This window comes from Temnothorax nylanderi, unplaced genomic scaffold, assembly GCF_030848795.1.
Source record: "Temnothorax nylanderi isolate EJ_2023f unplaced genomic scaffold, tnyl_v1.0 TNYL_tig0001_pilon, whole genome shotgun sequence".
Classification (NCBI taxonomy): Eukaryota; Metazoa; Arthropoda; class Insecta; order Hymenoptera; family Formicidae; genus Temnothorax; species Temnothorax nylanderi.
In genome coordinates this window covers 381,677-398,385 of record NW_027249063.1, presented here as the reverse complement: position 1 = coordinate 398,385, position 16,709 = coordinate 381,677, and the positions used below count along the sequence as shown (strand labels likewise).

The 16,709-nt window shown below is 37.7% G+C and overlaps 1 protein-coding gene across 8 annotated transcripts in view; it reads left to right on the top strand.

Annotated features, from left to right (window-relative positions):
• LOC139769164 (adenosine receptor A1) overlaps positions 1-16,709 on the top strand; it is a 164,592-nt gene that overhangs the window by 14,711 nt on the left and 133,172 nt on the right. For 7 of the 8 annotated variants that reach the window (XM_071700514.1, XM_071700434.1, XM_071700343.1 and 4 more), the window contains one exon: positions 9,077-9,120. The exons of the other annotated variant lie outside the window; for it this stretch is intronic. The gene's annotated coding sequence lies outside the window, so the exon portion shown is untranslated. The remainder of the gene's footprint in view (positions 1-9,076; positions 9,121-16,709) is intronic. 8 annotated transcript variants of the gene reach the window in all.

Below are 16,709 nucleotides of genomic sequence, written 5' to 3'. Positions count from 1 at the left end.
AGCCCCGGCCCCGGGTTCACCGCACATGTTTTCGCCTCTGAGGGCAGTCCCTCGTCTCTTTCTGTTTCTCACCCGCTCTCTCTTTCTCGACGGGGTCATTCTCGCCGAGGAAACCGTTCCGGTGCGAAACGAGACGGGTTAACCCTCTTGCGGTTCCGCTCTGTTCCGCGACAGTTGCCTGTCAGGTCCCATTTAGCCTCTTCGCCGCCGCCCGTTTAGTTGCCGGCTTCGGCCCGTTCTCGAGGAACAATGCTGCCCAACTAACTGAAAGAATCCCATCTGACGTCGGAGTCATTTTTCAGAAAATCACATTTTACGCTCTGTTTCGCGCGATCCACATTTCGCGTGTTGCCTAACTGAAGGATGTCATTTGTTGACACGAGACACGATTCTATTCTATTCTATTCTATTCTATTCTATTCTATTCCATTCTATTCTAATTGTAAGATAAGGATGTGCGTACATGTGTTCGAAAGACGCGTGGTGTTTCAGCGATATCTTAAAATTTAATGTTTTCTGACGCATTTTGACTTAAATATGTCTTTTTAATCTTTTGCGCGTTAATTAGTTTTCATCTGTTTAGCTCCCAGTTCGAAATTAAAAGAAACTGTACACACATACACAAATAAAATATTTTATGCAAATTGACTCTTTAGAAATGTCCCACATTCACAGCATTCCTTATATTTATTATCTCTATAAGAATACTTCAGGTTGGTAGTAAAAAAACCTTCATCGTTTCTTTTAAAAATTTTCCTCCTAAAATATCTGCTTTAGTGGTAGAATTTATGTTAAAATAACTAAATTTACAAACTTCCGGATTATGTCTTTCTCAGGTGGATCATAAAACATAGGTATATATTTTGTATAATATGCAGCGATCGTAAAACATAACTCTTGTTTAATATGCTACGTTATTAATATTTCTATTTAAGATAATATTTCTAATAATTTTAATAATAATATTTCCAACTAAAATAATCTTTGCTTAATCTTTATCAAAAATGTAATTAAAATTTTGAAAAAGATGCAAATAAGAACGAGTTTGCTTTTATTTCGAGAGTATCAATAAAGCTGAATTACACTTCATGTTAATTGTTTAATTAATATAATTATTTCTAAAAGTTTCATTTAGTAAAGTTATTACTACCGATTACTCCAGGTTATTACAAGCAAAACACAAATTTAACATAAATTAATTAGCATTATGGTATATATGTATATTTTTTCCTCCTCAGAGGAAGCGAATTAAATAGGTTTAAAAGGCTCGTTTTTATAATCCTACTGAACAAGTCAACCGAAACCAGTCAAGACTGAAACCAGTCTTGAGATATGATACGATTTAATAAATGGATCTGTAGAGTCAACTTAATATATTCGTCATATTTATAACCGCAATTTAACTGAAAAATTCAAATAAAATTTGTCTCAAAACACAGCTCGTCCATCGGAACATAATTTCTCGTGATTTAATAATAATAAAATATTAATAGCCCAATTAAGAATTTCCATTGACTATATACTGGCAAATGATTATAATCGTGGCAACGATTATAATCGTCGTGACAAATCGTCACCGCGTTTCGACCAAGGATTCTGGTCGTTCTAAATTGATGTAATTTTAGATGCTTATAATATAAGCGTCTTAATTAAATAATTAAATTTATTGCGAAAAATATTACCTCAACCGGGGTTAAAATATTAATAGCTCTTGAATTTTATTAGCCGAATGTTATCTTCGGGAAAAATTGAGTAAGTATCTCTCAAATGTACGTATGAGACTTGAGAAAAAATGCTTTTAAATAATTTAAATAATTTAAATAATTTAAATAATTTAAATAATTTAAATAATTTCAATAATTTCAATAATTTAAATAATTTAAATAATTTCAATAATTTAAAATTAGTCGAGAAACGGAGAGAGTAATTATTCATGTGAGAAACCTTGAGATTCAAGAATAAATTTTCAAAGAGATAAAACTAGCAATTATATGTATACACTGAAAAAAAAAATTGCTAGATTCAAGAAAATTAAATTTGAATTAAGAAAACCATTGTTTTGACTATTTGCAAGAAAATTATTTTCATAATTTGAAACATTTGTATTTTTAGAAAGAAAAAAAACATTTATTAATGTAGAAAAATTATTTCTTTAAAGTAAGTAAATGTTATTTATTAAACAAAAAGTATATACTTAAATTGAATAACTAATATTTTAAACTATAAAACGCATTACAAAATAAAAGAAATTTTGTTTTTCAAATAAATATGCAAATTTTTAAAATAAGTAAATCTTTTTTTTAATGAATCAAAAGGTTTGATTTCTACAGTAGTAATAAGAAAATATATTTTTAAACCAAAAAACTGCTATTTTGAACAAAAAAAATCATTACTAAAGTTAAAGAAGTAATTTTTTGTTTTAAGTAAATTGTTAGTTGAATTAAATAAGCAATACATTTTATAAACCTTCAATAACAAAATATATTTTCAAATAAAAAAACTTATTTTTCAAAAAAAGAAAATATATTTTTCAAATAAAAAAATTCATTTTTAAATGGAAACCATGTTTATTAAATTTGAAAAACGATATTATTTTTTAAGTAAATTATTTTTTTCTGTATAATAACAAAATTAATTTATAAATCTACAGTAACAAAATATATTTTCAAATAAAAAAACTCATTTTTCAAAAAAAGAAAATATGTTTTCAAAATAATGGCTGATGGACAAAGAACGAGACGTCTGTTGCAGTCATGGCAAAAACATAAGTTGCTGTTATAAGCTGTGGCGGTCAGCTGTCCGCCAGAGCGAACTTGAGAACGCTGTAGAAACTCTGCCGAGCTGCCCTAGATATAGGGGTCGATGTTGAATCTTACTTACGCAAAAGTATACTGGCGATGCGCCGCGTAGCGGGCGCGAGCCGAACCCTCTCGCCGCGCGAAAAATTTTCTGCGTGTATTTACTAAATTTGAAAAACGATATTATTTTTTTAAGTAAATTATTTTTTTCCGTATAATAAGAAAGTTAATTTATAAATCTGCAGTAACAAAATATATTTTTAAATAAAGAAACTCAGTTTTCAAAGTAACAAAATATATTTTTATTATTACAGATTTTTATAATTATTTGTCTGCATTAAAAATATGATTAATTCACATGCAAGTAATTTATTTACTTATTTGAAAAAACAATTAAATATATTCAGATAAGTCATTATTTTATTTGAAATAACTTATTCTTTCCATTAAGCTTTGATTTATTTATTTTAATATAATTGCATGTTTAGTAAACCAAAGTATCTATTTTTTCAAATAAAGAAATTCAGTTCGTAAATTTAATAAAATATTTATTTAATTTATGATATTAATATTTAAAAAGGCAATCTTTTTCATGTTAAAAAATAAATTACTGTTTTTGAGAAAATATTATTTAAATTAAAAATTTTATTTGAAGAAAATTAGTTACTAAAATCATAATACTTTTATTTCTTTCATTGAAGAAAATATATTTTTATATTTTTTATTATTACAAATTTTTATAATTATTTGTCTGCATTAAAAATATATTTATTTCACGTGCAAGTAATTTATTTACTTATTTGAAAAAAATAATTAAATATATTCAGGTAAGTCATTATTTTATTTGAAATAACTTATTCCTTCAATTAAGCTTTCATTTATTTATTTTAATATAATTGCATGTTTAGTAAAGCAAAGTATCTAATTTTTTTAAATTAAGAAATTTAGTTCGTAAATTTAATAAAATATTTATTTAACTTGTTTTATTAATATTAAAAAAGGCAATCTTTTTCATGTTAAAAAATGAATTGCTGTTTTTGAGAAAATAATATTTAAATTAAAAATTTGTATACTTAAAAACAAAAAAATAAAATGTTAAACAAATATTTCTAATATTTAAATAAATATTTGTAAGTATAAAATAAATTCTTTATAAAGTTACAAAATATTTCTTTAAATCAAGGAAATAATACTAAAATAAATATATTTACTTAATATAAACAAATTTTTTTTTCAGTGTACTTATCCACTTTACGACACTCTTGTAGTTTATATAATAACGGATAATAATGGATAATAATTTTTTTGTATTGCGTGTTGATTAAGCGATACGCGCCTTTTTATTTACAAAATTAAATTCATGAATATTCGTCAACGATATAGACGTATAAGATGTGAAATCTAATCTCCAATTGATGAATGAATTTTATCGAAAAAATATTTATGGAAATTAATTTATTGTTATTACTTTTTTCCAATATTTTACATCTCGAGATCAGTGGAATTGTTTGACTTTTAATACGTCGAGAAGGGAAAATAAAATTACATCGCTATATACCTTTTGTGGTGACTTAATCTGAATTTTCTGATTCGTTGAAATTTACAATGATTCTTGATTTATTAAGTTCTCTTACACAATTTCTCTTCTCTTGGAAGGGAAAATTAAAAAAAATGGTAAAAATAACGATAAATTGATTTACATAATACGTAGAAGTATTATTTTGATCAAAATGAAGATAAACGTTATTTTTTAATATTTTAACGATGTGATTAACTAGTAATGGTTAAACTATAATGTATAATATGTATATCACATATTTGCAGCATATTCGTTGTGACTTACGATTCAAACAACGATACTTCTATTAAGCTCTAAAATATTCACAAAGCTTTCTTTCATTCGAGAGAGACCACTCGAGAGAAACTAAATTTATCTCAAGCGACGATAACGGTGGAACGAAACGGTAAATGTACGATAGTATCCTTCTTGTAACTTCGAGATATAAGCGATAACGTGTGGCGTGTGTGTATATATTCGAGGCGTCTATTTTATTACACATCTATTTTTTAATACACTAAGAGCCTCGTAACGGCGCGGGCGCGGGCGCGGCGAAGAATTGACTGCGAACGCTCGAAGTTCGGCGCTCGTGCTTGTAAACAAACCGAGTAGTACGGCATACGCCGACGGCTTGTGTTATAATACTGTTATATGCACAGGGTCGCCGCGTTATCATCGTACGGCGTGGCTGATTGTGAGCGAGTGTAAATCGCTCCGTAGCCCGCGTACGTCGTCGCATTATTATTTCCCGAGACGCGACCGCAAGTTCGAAGAGAGAGAGACAAGTACCAGATACGCGATTATTTCCCAACGATTGTCAACAGGTAGCGGCGAGAACATTTGCTCCGCTATTATCCTTATTCGAAACGCGATTGAGAGGAAACGCGATTATTTCGACTATCTGCTCACGCGCTCGCTTAATTTTACGATTATTTAACATAAATGCATCGCGGCAACGGCTGTTCGTTGAAGCAAGTATTTCGTGCGATGCATCTACTCGAAATGACAAGTTGAATAGAAAATAAGAATTGTAGATTGCTGTTTTGTTGCGACATTTACTTCTACTTGTCATGTATTTATCAATAAAATTGTTAATAATATCTCTCGTGCGTTTGAAACGTACACTGTCCATACGGTATTGCATTTTGATAGTATACTTTTAAATGAGCCATTGGATCTTGCTTAGCCATTGATTTAACTCGCGTGGTATCGGAATAATGTTGCTGGCGCAATCCTCGAAGTTTTCGGTCATAGAGGGGAGTTTACACACGCAATGATTAGTGGCGCCAATCGACTAACGCCAGAAAAAATACAAGTGTAAACACTTGATACAAACTGGCGCTAGTAATGTGGCGTTTACTGGCGGTTATTGGCCGAAGCATATAACCTCAAAATTTGAGGTTATATGCTTGCTGTCATTTACTGTGTGTTTAATAAATGTTAAATATTTTCCATATTATACGCCAATCACTGTGTAAACACTTGTGAGTTTGCCAGTCGGTTTCTGGCGCCAATGAATGCCAGTCAGTTGGCGCCATTAATCATTGCGTGTGTAAACAGTGTAAACTCCCCTTACCCGGCACGTCGCGAAACAACGCAGATTGACTTCGAGTCAGCAGCGTCGCAACGCGTTTGATTGGCAAAGTACCAATGGAAGTAACGCCGCATCTTAATATTGATCGAACGTATAACGGAGATTCGCTGCTTGTGTATTAATGATTAACACGTTGACTGTCACGCGAATTTTGTACGTTTTACTCTGGATGATGCCACGGTAGAATTTTCATTATCATTATCATATAATGATAAAATATTATAGGTGCGCTAACATTAAATTTAAGCTATTTTTTACGAATTACAAAATGGCTGCAGCAATAAAATCCAAAATAGAGGAAACAAATTAGAAACTAGAAACTAAAGAGTATTAAATTTCTGTGTATGTTTTATTAGATTGTGACTGTGTCAGTTTAATAAACGTTGCCATAGCAGTCCACGTGTTAACGTAAATGCATATTTCGCGAAATATATTCGGTCGAGATACATCGCGCACTGACAAAGCGACCGTATTGTCACATTCCGCCGACATTTATTTCTGATTCTAAACAACATTTATTTACCCGCGCTACGATATGAGACAGTAATCGTCCTAGTCGTCGTAAAACAGTCCGTGAAAGTAACACCTATCATGCATAAACGATGCGCGAAGATGCTGGATGTAGAACTGCCAGAATGAGTCGGCGGAGGATTGTAAATTATAAAAATTATTTACTAGGCTCTAGAGTCTATCCATTTTCGAGCCTATTCATTTCGAGGCAATAGATTATAACATATTAGTTTATTTGCAATATATTTTTAATCTTTAATGTTTAATTTTTTTCTATAAACTAGAAATAAATAATATCTATATTCAGATATTTCATGAGATTAAACAATATAAAGCACTTTACCGCTACATTAATTATTATTTTAAATAAAAATTTTTATACATAGTCTAATAATTGTTATAGAAAAAGATTGTTCGTGATTCTTTTATAATATTTCATTTCTCATACGTACATTTTGTGTACGTTTGTAATATAATTTTTACAAATCCATTGCCTCGACATTGAAATTAAAAAAATCACTCACCGGCCGATGCGCAACAGCGGAGTCGTAACCCTGCGTCGATCTGTAACATAGAAATATTTTTACATTAAAAACAGTGTCCAAAATAATCAATACTTCAAGTAAATAAATTATCGCGCTCGCGTTAAATTTCTAAAACGTCAGATATCCGATTTTAAAATGCACAAGAAGAAACAATCGCGGCCACATATTTTCGCATTAACTTGTTCGTATTATTAATCCGCGGAAAATCGTGCAAGTAATATTACGACCGTGTGAATGAGAGGGAGAGAGAGACGCGACGTTCGCGACGTAATATATATCTCTTCTCCGGTATATGGCGGAGATCGAACTCCGGCCGAAATTGTGCCGGAGTTAAACATCGAAAGTGGCGGAATCCGCCACGGGACAGCAAAATAACGAATAACAGTTACTCACCTCACGGTTGCTCCGCCGTCGCCCGATGCCTCCCAGGCCGCCTCCTCCTCTCCTCGGTCCTCCTCCGATGTCGCATCTCCGTCGGCGCACTCACTCACTCGTTCACTTGACTCGCGAAAATATCGTCTTTCCACTGTGGCACTCCCGTATTAATCTCGCGACGCGGGGGTCTGCTCTCGTATCCTTTTTATGCGAGGTCTACAATGCGAGTCACAAGTCGTGAGTCGCAAGAAATTGACGAATCGCAATCGAATTTGAGGAGATTAATCAACTGTGATTGGTCAACCTCCCACGATCCACGACCTACGACTCGCATTGTAGACCCGCGCATTATCCGTATTCCGAAAACGACGCAACTTCATTCCGAAGCCGCGCGACACGTCGCGAGCCAAGTTGACGGTTGAAATTCAAAAAGCGAGAGTCGTTGCGAGACCGATCATCCGAAAGAATGTGATATGGCAAGTCACTATTATCGAATGCGATATACCTCGCTATCAATTCCGTGAAGCACATGTATTAAATGAACATTCGATACATCACAGTTTTTCGTTATCTAATATCTAAACCGCCGAATTTGTGCTTTACTCCGCGCCGCGCGCCGCTGGGACAGGGCCGTGGCCGTGGCTTCTCGGTAACTGGAGTAGGGGGGGATGGAGCGGGGATAGGTGACTAGGCACGGCGCGCGTTCGATGTGCGTAGTCAGCCTATCTCGGGGTCTACCCCCCCGCTTCATACCCACCACTCGTGTTGCCGAGAAGCCGCGACCGCCATTTTGGCGTTAACTGCTCCGACCTGCGGGCTGCGTACAGCGCGTGGTGCGTACTTTCGTGATCCGAGTCGCGAATGTATCGCGATTCTGTATTCTGTATCGTGTCCACATACGTTTTTCTCGTGTTATTCGCTCACGAAACGTAAATACATCGCGTCGGGAGTGCCGTGCAAAGTGTCGCGCGAGTGTGAATTCGCTTCGGCATTCTGCAATAAATGTGCGCGCGAATGTAATGCCCAATCTACAATGAGTCGTCAGTCGTAAGTCGGAACGTAGCCGATGGACCAATGAGGAAAATTCGTTTTCGAGAAAAAATTCTCTCATTGGAGCATCGGCTGCGTTCCGATATCCGACTTACGATTCATTGTAGGCTGGCCATAACTCGCGTTCTCGCGAGTGAACGCACATTACGCACATAACCACGGGTGTCGTGCCGTTTGAGGATATATTGGATATCGCGCGAGTGTAGTATTTTGAAAATGAGCGGATCCACGCGATCGCTACCTGCCTGCTTAGCTCCGGGAGTGCCGTGCAAAGTGCCGCGCGTTCACCGTGTCTGATAATTAGTGTGTGATCGTAATTGTGAGTGAGTGTAGCATAAGAGGAATGCCGACGAAGGAAGCTGAGGGGAGGAGGAGGCCCGGGCTGGCGTCGGGCGACGGCGGAGCAACGTAGGTGAGTTTATAATTTAGTTAAATACTATTCCCGTATTTGCGGAATATCAATCGTCTTCGTTGAAAATTGTGTAATTATGTCTAACAAATAATTCATCTACTAAATGTGTAATAAGTAATAAATATCTACTTGAAAAAGGACTAGTAAGAAATTCAATAATGATTACTCATTTCTTAAAATAGTAATTATTTTGGGCGCTGTTATTAATCTCTATGATATTTTTGTGATTTACAGATCAACGTAACTGCGCTACAACTCCGCTGCTGCGCATCGTGCGGGTGAGTCATTTTTTATTTTGAAGCAATGGATTTATGATAAAATCGTATCAAGAAGGAATCAAGTTAAAAGCATAATAATATTACAGATTGATATAATATTTCATGGATTCATTCCTTTTTTTAAACGAAGGGGCTAAGGTTTAATCGTGGAATTATCCTATAATTTATTGTGCGATTTATTATGCACATATAATATATACATTTTGTCTTATAATATATTTAATACATACGAGTCTGAACGAATAATCACGTAATTTGTTTGTACAATACCGGATATGTACAATACCGAATATACGCAACGATGAATGAACTGATTTCTTTTGCCGAGTGAGTTTTAGAATATTTCACTTATAAATTAATTTATTAATTAATCTGTGTAATAACTACATTTTCTATTTAATCGACTGTCTCCACGCGAGAAAAGAGATGATCAGACGGCTCTTAATGTAAAGAGGAAGTAATCTCGCGAAACTTATCTCGAGCCCGAGTTTATTTTCGCATTCGTTCGGTATGGTAAAACTACAAATTATCATATTCCGTCTTATCGCCCCGAGAACGCAACCGCGTTTTTAATTCAGCCGACGGCGGCGACGGCTGCGACGACTCGAGAAACGTATTTCGACGAGGTGGAGCGAGCGCGATACCGCGCGCCGCGATGCCACGTTGAGTGCGGGCCCGCGTTATTAAATCACGGCGACGTGTGTGCATCGCGCGCGGCCGCGTCATAGTTATAGCAAATACAGGGCTGCATATATATACACGCCTCGTGGCGTCCCGACGATTGATAGATACCGCCGCGTCGTTCGATATTTCAAAAGCGCATTGTTCGACACGGACTTTGTCTACGCGCCTCCGCAATAGGCGGCTTCCCTCCCAGTTATCGTCGCATCGTCGTCGACGGCATGCATAATTCCGCGTGTTGCACACGGAATGCCCGGGCGAGATTAAACCTTGCGAAATGGGTTATTGTGTATCCGCGCGTGGCGCAAGTGCTTAAATAGTCATTGCCGGTACACCGTATATGCGCAATTGCAGAGTGCTCGAGTAAATATTACGACCGATGCTCGTCTTTCAGCGTATAAGCGCGCAAGTCATTATCTTTCATTACACGTGCTCCTTGATCGCCCTTAAAAATACGTTCTCCACCTATTCGGCTGCGTCTTAATTTCTGCAATTTTGCATAACACTCTGCATAATACTCTAAACTGTAATTTAGCAATTTATTCCACGCGAAAAAAAAAAACGCTCGCGCCCTTCTCTGTGATTTTTATCTCGATATACTTATGTAGCTTTAATCTGAAATTTATATTTAGTTCAGGTGCGATGACTGTTATTGAATTTTATATTGAGAGAGCACGGCGCACACACGCGATAATGACGTAAAGATCGCCAAGATTTTCCGACCGCCGCGCCGTCGAGGACTTTGCGTGTAATTTTGCCGAAGCGAGTTTCGTTGTGCGAGCAGACGTTTAAAATATGCGGCAGGCAGTACGAACTCAATTTACCGTCGGTACATATACCGAATGAACTTCCCCTATCAGAGAAGGGAGCTCAGCGGAAATCGTTGCCAAGAAAAATAGTAAGAGCCATTCACTTCGCCGCGTAATGGAGTTAAAGGATTTAGAATTTGGCACGCGCGGGTGGATCGGTTCGCGGCGGCGGCGGTGTCCCGGTCTTAACCCTCGGATTACCGAATCTCGTACATACCACTCGTGGAATGGATCATTGAACGTCGGTCGGACGATAAAACGCGCCGTAAAGGCCGTTAAGGTCGCTAATTGTCCCGAAGGAAAAAGTCGAGCGTGAAGGAAAAAAAAAAAGATAATATCGCTGAAAGACCGAAAGGAAGAGAATATTCCGAGTTCTTGGAATGCCTGCACCTGTCGACACCTGTTCTTAATTGGCTCCCTATGAAAGATGCGGGGAGATCGAATAGCGAGGCTCTCGATAACGATTTCAGGCATAAAGTTCCCATTGCAATCACGTTTTCAATCCCGTCTCTCGTACGCGTTACGCATTATTGCCCCAACCAACGTTTCTTTTTTACGGCATAATGCAAGTACCTACGTTCGATCGCGTGATCGGAGTTCGTTGCTGAATCCCATTCTCGATTATCGTGCTGTAACTGTAGCACCGATTGTTAAGACGGTAAGCATATTATTTGTCGAGCACATATATTCTTGCGCTCTCGCCGTGAAGTATAATTTCGTGCATCTTGAGTCGAGAGAATTATAACGATTGATTTGATTGACGGTCGGATAAGAGAAATCTATTTTTTTCCTTTTTTTTTGCAAGAAAGAAATTAAGAGCGGGAATTTTAACCAAAATGTTTCTTTAATTAGGAAAACTTATCATTATTAAGAAACTTATTTATTCTAATTATTAAAAAATAAAGTAGTGAAGTATTTTAAAAACCTGTAAAGTAGAGACAACTACACTATCAATTATCTGCTTATCTTTTAACTGTGATTAATTGTCATCTTTTGTTCGACACTTTTACATCAGACATATACCTTATTTTGTTTCTAAAATTGAGTTTTCTCGTATGTAGCCATCCTTAAGTCCACCCGCAGCAATATTAGCATATGAATTTTCATGAGTTTAATATTCATGGACGCTGTTTGTTTTGTGGCAGTTATGTATTATATGGGTGGAATCCAGTTAAAACAAGTTTAACAACAAAAGCAAATATAGTTATACAACGAACTGTATCTAGATATTTGCTGCGGTGTGTTTTTCTAAAAAAAGTTTAAAGATAATTCCTCTTTCCTATGCAAATCCGATCGGGCATTCATCTTATTGCACCTGTCGGCATCTGTTCTTAATTGGCTCTCTCTGTAAAAGATGGACAGATCGAACGGCGAAGACCTTACAAACTTTCCGATGATATTAAATATCTTGATGAATAAGGCTTATATAATAAAGAGAAGCTAGCAAGCGGAGAATAATTTCGTTATTTACTTGCGCTTTTCGAGCTTGAATCAGAATAGATCTTTTAGTATCAGTAAAGTAGCAGTATCTAGTAAAATAGCAATACTGGTATAAATTAAAGATAGATTTAAGTTTTTTTAAGGAAAAGATTATTTTGTATACGTTCCTGAAATTCGGTATATAAATTAAATAACATCTCAATAATCATAGAGTTGACTTTAACATCCGCTGCGCTATTAAAATGTCGATAAGTTTTCGAAAAGTTTTAGAAAAATGCAGTCCGTTCGATTGTCGGCTGCAATTATCATGATGATCTGCGCATCGTCCGCAATATGTATAATTTAACTCGGGGAGGAGACTCGCGAGAGATCGGGGGAATGCCTCCGCTAGTTAGCGGCGCGCGTTTTGATTGTTTGCGACGCGCCGAAAATTTACTCATCTCCATACGCGCGCGATCAGGCTCTCCGGCCGTGATTCGCCGGCATTCATGAACCAGCAATTTTATCGACAAACACCGGACGACGTTCAAATACATATTTAATGCCCGTGCGTGTGCATTTGTGTGCGTGTGCGTAAACATGATTTTGCGCATCGAAATACGGGCCGCGCGGTTTGCACAGCTGATGGATCAATACAGGACATTACCGCGACGAGTAATAAGTTGCCAATACCTGATTCATCACCGTCAATACCGTCGGAGTACATCGCGATAATTAGCCGGTAATCCTTGAACGTTCGATAACCGAGGCGTACGAACCGGGGGCGAGTGTACGTTGACGCGGTACACGGTACACGCGTGACAGCGCCGCCGTGCGCGCGTGAACGCTTCTCGCAAATGGTAATTACCATCCGGGGGTGATAACTTTGAAGATACCCGATTAATGCCAGTTCCGTGGTTTAGCATAAGCTAAGATTATAGGAGACAGCCCATGTTATCGAAGTCAATATCGTCAGACTAGCTCAGATTGGGGAACGTATATAGCGATGTATACGATGATGATGGTCGTTAGAATGGCACGACGGTGATAAGCCGTAATTGCAGCCTCTGCAGAAAGCACTTAATCTGTACATATATATTATTGCGCCATAATGCTATATATTTTCGTTTATCGAGAACTAAATCTGCGGAAAAATTATGTCGCGTACAGGCCAGTCTTTATTCTCGTAACGTCTTATCTCGCTGACTCTGCTAATCGATAAAAAGCAATTATTTTCATAGGTAATCGCAACAACGTTACGTTAAATCACCACTTTATATCTACCACCTCTCTTGTATGTAATTTGCTCTTTATTGCATTACTTCGTCCTCCCGTAAAATAGAGGAATGACAAAGAGCCGTCATCGCTATTTATTATCTACGCGCTTAGGTTACCAGATAATTTCGCTATTCTGCACGTGAAGTACGGCGTAGACGGCCGGCAACCGGGGAGAGTTTTGGCCCTTATGAAATATAAACCGTCGTACCGCACGATCGTTTGCGGCGTCGTGCGCAACCCTCGAAATGCATCAAGACTGCGTGCAAGTGCTAAAGCTCTCTCTCTCTCTCTCTCTCTCTCTCTCTCTCTCTCTCTCTCTCTCTCTCTCTCTCTCTCTCTCTCTCTCTCTCTCTCTCTCTCTCTCTCTCTCTCTCTCTCTCTCTCTCTCTCTCTCAACTCACCGTACTCCCGCGTATATTTCATCATCGTAGATTCCGCGGTGTTGTCGCGGTGCTCTCTCCCTGTGTGCATTCCTCTTGCGAGGAATATAGCGAATATATAGCGAAATAAAGTCCATCGATATACGGTCGGTGCGCGCGACCGTAGCAGTTTTCGCGATTACGATTTGAGAAAAGTTCACCGTGTGACACCCAGGATGACTCATCGGCGCAATATTGCGATAATAAAGACATTTGGCGGGTATCCAGCTGCGTGTATGGGATTTTATCCTACTGTAAACAGTCGTTTCGCGAAGACGGACGGCGAAACTTTGCGAGCGGCGCGGGCGCGGCGGTGTATACTCTTCGCGGGATTTGACGAACTCTCTCGCTTCCTTTCCTCCTCCCTCCCCCGCCCCCTCCTCCCCCCGCTTCCGCCTGTATGCGAACGCACGTTGCACGCGTTTTAGATTTTTCCACAGAGCGCTTCCTCGTTGTCGAGACTCCGGCTCGCTAGTTTGAAAGAACTCCGCGCGTTTCTCTCTTTTTTCCCCTCCCTCGCCGCAACCCACGATCTCGCTCATCGCATACGAATCGCATTACGACCGCCTCCCCGACGATACTGAGTTCTCTCGATATTGCGTGCACGATGTATCCGTATCGGTCCCGGTGAAATCACCGCAACGCGTAACCGCGACGTCGCGTCGATAAAACTCGTACGCGAAACGCATACACTGCACTTACTCGAATCATTGACTCATGCTGCCGATCGCTGCGATGTCACGGTCGCGGGGGGCTTTTACGAGCCACCCGTTATACCATCCGTCATACTTGTAGCCCGGAATCGTTTGGATATTGCACAACTGACAACGCATGCATATTCAAACGAGTCGCGTTGGTTTTCATCGCATGCATTGGAGGACTCTTGTTATACGCATCGCGATTTCGCACGGCTAATGCATTCGTGCACCGTATCCAAGTCGCGATTCCGAATCGGTAAACACGCCGCGCGCGGCGGGCGCACGGTGCGGCGAGCGCGACATTATTGGAATCATCATGTATTCTCTCCCTCTTGTCGCCGCTCGTTATTTTCTTTTTTTTTCTTCTCGCAACTTTAGGTCCTTTTTCTCTTTCTCTCTCTCTCTCTTTCTCTTTTTCGTACGATTACGACACGTTTCGCACGTCGTTGCGCGAGCTCGAAAATTTTTTAATCTCGCCGACCGGAGCGCACTGCCCGGAAATTAAAATGCGTCCACTTCGTTAGGTAAATTTTTAATATGCGCAAGTAGTGCGCGCCCGCACCTGCGTTCTATGCGTGCACCCCTCTGGAAATCCGCACGTAAAGTACGCAAAGCGCGATACAATAAAAATCACAAGGTACAAGGCGAAATTGCGAAAAATCCATACGAGACGCAATTATGGCGCGCTGTTGGCGCTCTCCGATACGATATGGTCGCGTATGGCCTTAATTTTTTACTGGAAATAAATCTTGCGTTTTATCGCGCGCGCCGGTTTCGACCTACGCACTGGAGATGTCCCGCTCGCGCCACACGTTAAATTTTAATGACATACTTTTTAACGAATTTGAACGTTATTCGTTAGTGGAAATTTTATAGAAAGCCATTATTTGTTGCAACTTTTTAATTACGTAATACTCTCGCAAATATTCGTTAAACTGAAATTCTGTTATAGTCTCGTTTGTATTCGTCCGCACCTACAAACTTTAATTCATGGAAATTCTTAGATTTTTAATCGGAGATAATTATGAAACTGAAATAATTGGAATATTCGCGTTTTTCGATGTAAGATGTATATTCTGGTCCATTTTTGACATTTTACATAAGCGAATAATTCGCTGTTCTTCGCTGCGTGACGCAAAAATTCACCGGAACTTACCGTGCGAAAATATCTCATAATACGAACGACGGGGAAATAACTGTATAAAAGGTTCATGCGCTCTTCATTTCATAAAAACGTACGTTCTCATTATCTAATTTCCACCTCTCATTAGCCGGCGGGAGTTTTTTGTACGCTACGCCCTATCCTTCGGATGCACTTTTGCAAACGTATCACCTGGCCATTTTTCCCCCCGGAGCTATATGGACCGTTCCGGTATGCCAGAACAATATCGTCTGCATATGCCGGCCAAAACTTCGACAAAAGAGCCAAAGGGTGCCATGTTGTCGAACACCACGTGTCTCAACGTAGCCGAACGAAGGTCACGTTACGGGTCCTACTTTCACTTAGAGAAAGCGACCGAATTAAAATTGAAATCGAAATCAAACGAAAATCAGCTTTCTCTCTTTTTTTATAATAGATGATATAGTATTCTAATAAATTTGAATTATTGTAATAAATTAGAAATTTATCTCATCATCATTCGACGGGGAACACTTGATAGTCATATATCTCCCCCGTGAATTTATGAAACTCAATGTGTACCTGCTTTATGTATAATAGAATTTTAGGATCGAATCAAGAAAATGGAGACATGTATTTATGCATCGAATTTATTTCTTATGCAATCAGAATTTTTCATTGTATCATATCAATGAGAATATTTCTTTGCACGTATCATCATATAACGTATTACAATTATACATTTAAAAATACATTTAATATAATAATAATCGTGGTAAGCTCAAATGATTAGAAATCAAACATATATAACGAAAGAGCACAGAGCCGCAACAAGATGTTCGCGTTAAATTATTTTTAATTTTATTTTTTAATTTAAATATATATTTTCAAATTATAATAACATTTAAAAACTTAATAACATAAAAAAAATTATAATATTAGATTAAAAACATTTAATATAATATTATAATATATAATTGCTATTAGAGTAGTATTTATAACTTTATGATTGTCATTCAGAGCTAGAAATTGAAACAACTTTATCGGAAAAAGAAATCATTGCCAGTTTTTATGCTTTTAAATATCGAGCTATTCACCTGAGACTAATGGCATTTCAGTTCTTGGATCTTAATTGATTCGTGTGTATCGAAAGCAAAGAGACTAT